General features: G+C 30.6%; 1 long non-coding RNA gene across 1 annotated transcript; it reads left to right on the top strand.

Moving 5' to 3' along the window:
• LOC111714623 (uncharacterized) lies at window positions 1–6,349 on the top strand. Its single transcript, XR_002768020.1, has 4 exons — window positions 1–89; window positions 296–2,982; window positions 3,725–3,814; window positions 5,559–6,349. It is a non-coding gene; the product is annotated as an uncharacterized LOC111714623 (long non-coding RNA).
• The last annotated feature ends 223 nt before the right edge of the window (window positions 6,350–6,572 follow it).

The following is a 6,572-nucleotide window of genomic DNA, read 5'->3' as shown; positions in this document are numbered from 1 at the left end:
TTTTTGAATAGACGGGTTGATACTGGCTGGGAAACTGAAATCAGCCATTACAGTAGTACATCAAGCCCAGTAAAAACAAAAAGCGGAAGGTAGAAGAGTTTTTAATAAACAGAGGAAAGGTTTTTGAGCTAGTTTTGTAAAAATTTTCATAAATTTTCTTAAAATTTTCTAAAAAGTTTCAAAGACAACATAGTAAAAAGTTTCAAAATGGAAGAACCTTTAAAGAATTTAAATTTGAAACCAGTGAATTAAAAATGGAAAATAATACATAAATCTCTAAGCATCTTATATTTAGAAGGAAATACGGTGTAGGAGAAAGTTCTTCAAGTTTTACGCGAGAATTCAAGGACAGAGAGAAAGAAAAAGGTGTAAACAGGATAAGGAACCACTCGACGGATAAACAACAGGAAAATCCCAAACCTATAAGGAGAATAAGCTGGACGGACCAAAAAAGCGGCGACTTAAAAGAGAAGCAAGAACACAGAACATCAGTTATTGAGGTTTCAATGGAAGAAAAAAACAACATGAAGAAAATTAATTCCCAAGAAGAACAAAACTCCAATACAGAGCAAGAGATAAACAGGAATAACGAAGATAAAGGAAAAAAACAAACAAAGAAAAAACCAGAAACTTACTCATCATCCGGGTCAGATTCACAAGAAAAGTTTAAATCTGGAGTTATAAACTGCCTTTGCCGATATCAAACATACGAACCAGACATGCTCAAATGCCAAGAATGTAGAGAATTCGCGCATGCCATCTGCTATGGGAAAAAAGTAACGGAGAATTTTAAGTGTGCAGTATGTTCTATTAAAAAAGGAGAAAAAACAGGGAACAAGGAAATTGACGAATACTACTCCAAACCTCGACGTACTTACAAGGAAAAACAAGAGTTTGTGTTCAAATTAAACACAAGAAGAGTTTTAAAATCCATCCTAAACCAAGAGTTCTTATGCTGTCAACCCGGAATCGAACCATCACCTGAATTTCTTAAAATAAGATTTGGATTCTCTAGCTCTTATTCAGCAAAAATCACGGTAAAACTAATCAAGAAGGTCTAATAAACGTCTATGGAGGATTTAGTTTTGATGGTGGTAGAATAATTGATTCATTAGGACTACACCAAGATTTAGACGAACCAGAAATTGAAGAAATACAAAGAGAAAAAGAAACTGTTGGATTTGACATTGGAGGAGATTTTAATCAAGAATCAAAACCTAAAAAAGATGAAAACAAAGAACAGAGAAAAAGACCAAGAGAGGGTTCACAAACTGGAGACGAGTCTAATAAAAAATCTAGAGAGAATTCAACAACAGGAGAAAAAGAGAAAGTCATAAATTCTCAGGAAACAGGAAACAATACTAGTAAAGATGTGTTGTCAGACATCAGTTCTCGAGAAGCTTCCGAAGAAAGAAATGGACAAGAAAAGGAATATGAAAACAGGAAAACAGAAAACTATTTTTCCTCTTCTTCCTCATCCCCTTACTACTCACCACCAGAACCAAAAGCCAAGGATAAACCGATAGAAAGTAACATAAATAATAGTGATCCCGATTCAATGTTAGGAGACAAAATCACAAGAGATAGAAATGGGAGGAAATATAAAATCATGCTTTCATGGCCCGTAAGATTTACAAACAGTGAGTCAAGAAACATATCAAAAGATATTCCAGAAAGTGTAGCGCTACTAGGAAAAAGAACCAAACGACCTGTTTACGGACAAGTGGTAGATATAAATGAACCAAGACAAAATAACGATCCTAAAAAATGGAACCTACATTTTATTCTTGGAATGGAAGGAGAATTGGTTCAATGCTGGGTGTTCGGAACAGAAGAAGAAATAAGAGAAATCGCCAAGAAACTTCAACCCGAAGAATATTACTTATTCTGGGGTGACTTCAAAATCAAGGAAAAGTACTCGTCTAAGTTTAAATACACCAATGATTGGGCCATTTACCTTTCTAGTTCATGCAACAAGTTTGATAAAATCAGACGATCCAGACAATATCTTGATTCAGAAGACTCGAAATCTGAAGATCTGGAAAAGTTTGCCGACAAATTTCAAACTGCTCCAAGGAAAGGAAGCAAAATTCTTAAGAAGAAAAAAGAGCATAACGCCAGAATGAAAGGAAAGCTAGATCACACACAGAAAAAGATAACAGAGTACGGAATCATAGCAAATAAAAGTGCCAACGAAAGCAGTACTTCCAATGAAGAAGATGCTCTATTGATCAACGTCAGCGATGGAGAAAAAGTAAATTCAAGTTAAAAGTTCAGTTCAGAAAAAATCTCTATCTCGATATCCATTGATTATTTACATCCCTAAATAAAGTTTGTTAAAAAAGTTCAGTTCAGAAAAAATCTATATCTCGATATCCATTGATTATTTACATCCCCAAATAAAGTTTGTTAAAAAAGTTTTTTTGGATTGTACGTTCGTATACTTATTATCATGTAGTTTAAAAACATTAAATGTTTTCTTTCTTTTTTTGGAAAAAACAGGAAATTTTCAAAAGTTTAATTAATCTTGATTAAACCTAAACTTATGAAAAACAAAAAAATCAAAAAATATATAAAAAATCAAAAAAAAACAAAATATTGTAAAAATACTGTTATGTTTTAAAAATTGTTGAGTTATTTTTTCGTTACATTTAAATTCAAGCTGTGCAAAAATATAAACAAATCAATACTGTTATGTTTTAAAATTGATGAATTACTTTTCCGTTAAACTTAAATTCAAGCTGTGAAAAACTGTAATCAAATCAAAAACCATCGATTTTCTACATCATTCTCGTTAAAAACTTTTTAATAATTATAAATTTGTCAATAAACTTATTTTTATTTTATGCAAGTGCTGGCTAAATTTTCATTTTTTCATTAATTCATTTTTTCAGGAAAATGCATCCTATATTAAAATGTATCTGGACAATAATGGCATCTTTAAACATGATTACGCTAGACATTAGCAAATCGATTAAACTAGTAAGTGAGAATTTAATAAAACTAGTATCATCTATCGGTGGATTAACAGAAAACTGTATAAATGGAAGAAATACATTATTTATTTCTTCAGGTGAAAACTTTAAAAATGAATGGATAATCTTTAAATCGGAAATTAAAAGGAACTTAGAAAAATTAAATATAGCTGTTAAAGCAAAGGAAATAAATGATAATGTAAAAATGCACATAGTAACTAAGGCTCTAAATGAAAACTTGATCACACTAGTAAAACCAATAGAAAATGGCTTAATAACAAAAATTAAAGGGATTATGTCTAAACTAGCAAAAACTGAATTAGAAGATATTATGGTAAACCTAAAAGGAGAAAACTTTTTTAACTTGTCCGGAAACCCAATAGATCCAGAAGTAATCTACAACTTGAAAAAAGGAAAAAAATTCACACCATTTTGCCCAATCAATATTAAGAAAGAACTACGCAATTTTGAAGAGGAAATAATCATGATTTTGAACAATATTTTTGGGAAGGAAGCAAAAAACATTAAAACTCAAAATTTATTTATTAAGATACGGAAACTCAAAAAAACCGCTTTAATTCGGAAAAATCGACATTTATGTGAACTTTTGTTATCGATAGAAAAAAGATGCAAAACAGAAACACAGAATTTCCAAAAACACTTAAGAAAGATAAAACATAAACAAAAGACAGAAAAACCGACAACGGATTTAGAACAAATTTTCAACCTCAATAAGGATCAAATTTTAGTTGCTGCGGACAAGAACATGGGATATGTATGTATTGATACAGAGGATCTACTACAGCAGTATGAAGATATCAACGAAAAACAACATTTTGGTAAGATTAACATTAGGGAAGAATGGTATTTAAGAAATATAAATTTTTTCCTAAAAGAAGCAAGCGAACACATTCCTACCGAACTTACAGAAATTATAAAAAAATCAGATTTTATCTGGTCGGGAAAAAACCAAGAAATAGGGACCTTAAGACTTATGCCAAAAATCCAGAAACTTAAAATAATAAATAAATCAAATGTTTCAAATCTAACTTGTAGGGGAATTAAAAGCTCTATGAATGATCCCATAAACTTAATCCAAAAAGTACTAGATAAAGTATACAGCCACTTACTATACTATATCGAAATCGAATTTACAAGATTATTTGGAAAACTCTCTCCATCTGTTACTGGAATAGATGAAGCAATTGCCAGAGTAAAAAGTTCACAAACTGGGGAATGGGGAAAATCAATAGAAATAGAAGGCGATTTCGGGGATCTGTACTCAAATTGCAATAAAGATCTACTAAAAAGCTGTTTAAAAACAGCAGGGAATATTTGCAAACTTGAACCAGAATCCATAATATATATCTTAAACTTAATGGAAGTATCTATGACCCACTCTTACTTTAAACAACCCAAAGGAATTTTTAAAACTCTAAAAGGGTTTTCCATGGGGGATAATTCCGCTGCTCGAGGAAGTGAGATTATTCTTAGAATTTATGAATTGAAAATTTTCAAAAAAATCCATGGGTTAAAACTAGAAAAAAACGTTTCAAGATTTCTAAGATTTAGAGATGACGTATCCGTACACTTAACAGGAGAAATAAATCAAATGCTTAAAGTATTAAAAATAATAACAACTGGTTACCCAAATTGCATACAATTCAACGTTGAAACCAAATTAATATACGGAAAATTTCTGAACATCAAGATATTTAATTTACCAGGGAATAATTTTCCAACAACGACTGTCCTTAGAAAGGATAAATCTAAATTTGATATAATTCCCTTTAACTCCAACGTCAGTATGAAATATAAAAAAATGGCAGGTTTAGGATATTTTCGAACAATAAAAACTCATACATGCTCAAATGAAGAATATATAAACCAAAGCAACATAGTTAAAGCAATCTTACAAGTGAAAGGATTCCCACAAGAACTAATAAAAGAATTAGAACATCCAGATAAAAAAAGTAAAGATACGAAAGTTAAAAGGTTCATTGGAACAACAGTGTTTGACAAAGTGAGCAATAGACACATCTACATTAAACAGATATTCAGAAAATCAATATTAAACAAAGATACCCACTACCTACCAACAGATGTCCCGGGAAAGAAATTAGAGCAATATATATTTACTATTAAAAAGATGAGAAACAAGTTAAACTTTTAAACCATAATTCTAATTATTTAAGAAAAATGTAAAATGACGTCCATATGATAACACACAAGGATCTAAATTATCATTATTATAAATATTTAATATTTAATTTTTCAAATTTTTATTAAGTTTCATTGGGCCAGAAAAGTCGGAGATGAAAGCAAATGGTTACTCGGCGTGGGTCTGGTGTTCAAGGAGCACCGGACCCATGCTTTTTTCGGGCAGGATGAACGTCCTGTCTGAAAACTCAATCATGGAGCCGGTGCTCCTTTATAGAGAACACATAATAAACTATTTGCTAACATCAAAGACTAATGAGATTTTACTACATTTGGTTTTTAATTATTTTTATTTCGGATGTTTGTTTATTTTAAATTGTAAAAAATAGAAAACCGCGTCTGAATAATTTTTCTTTATTTCAGAAAACTGCAAATCAAGGAAACCTGATGGCATTTATAGTTTATTTTATTTGTATTCTTAACCAAAACTCCTTAATTTTAATATTAACAATTAAATTTTTACAAAATTTCTACCTTGACAAAGGCTTTAAATGATAATTTCAATTATAAGCACTCAGACTCTAGGATGGCCATTTTAGGTAATTATCAGAGTAACTTCAAGTTCATACTTAATCAAAATAAGCCTGGTAATAACAAAACTAAGCTAAAAGGTTTTGTTTCGAGACAATGGATGGGTCAACCTACCGAACAATCCAGAGATGATTTCAAGGATGTACAGGAAGTGGAAGTCTTAAGCTACAAAAACTTCCAGAAGAAATTCTGCGGAGAAGCATTTTTCGGAATGTCTTCACTTACAACTCAATTAATAGGAATGCTAAAGAGGGACCACTTCTCGTGTTTTGGTGGGTGGACACATCTTGGTCAAAGAACAAAACTGGACAGCAAAGTGAAGAAATAATATAAAATGTGACATACTTAAGACAAAGTAAAATGAAGAAATCAAGAAGGAGTCATAACGAAAATTGATGCTATATCTAAAGTTTAAAAAACAAATTAATGAGTGTATTGATTTGGACAAAATCAAGAAAATAATTCGGGATTTGCTGTAAATTTCAAGACTAAGGAAAAAGAGAGTAATGGGAATCTAGAAGATAACTGGGAAAATAAGTTAATATGTGTTTTTAATAAGAAATAACTCTGGAAATAATTCAAGATCTATGCGAGAAAGTTGAAAAATAAGTGAAAAGAAAAGAATGGAAATCAATAAGTTATTAAAATGGAATTAGATAGTATCAAAAAAGTGAAAATTTTTAAAGAAACACATCTCCATTAAAATGAAATACATAATTGAATGATATTTAAATATGTGATTAGATTAAATTTATTATCGTTATTAATTTCAACCAGATGAATTATAATCAGTTTCTGTTTCAGAAAGATGAGCAAGCATTGCAAATTTTATTTGCAAGGTAATTG

This window comes from Eurytemora carolleeae, unplaced genomic scaffold (genome assembly GCF_000591075.1).
Source record: "Eurytemora carolleeae unplaced genomic scaffold, Eaff_2.0 scaffold1579, whole genome shotgun sequence".
NCBI lineage: Eukaryota > Metazoa > Arthropoda > Copepoda > Calanoida > Temoridae > Eurytemora > Eurytemora carolleeae.
The sequence above is the reverse complement of the archived record's forward strand: the minus strand, read 5'-3'. Positions and strand labels throughout refer to the sequence as shown.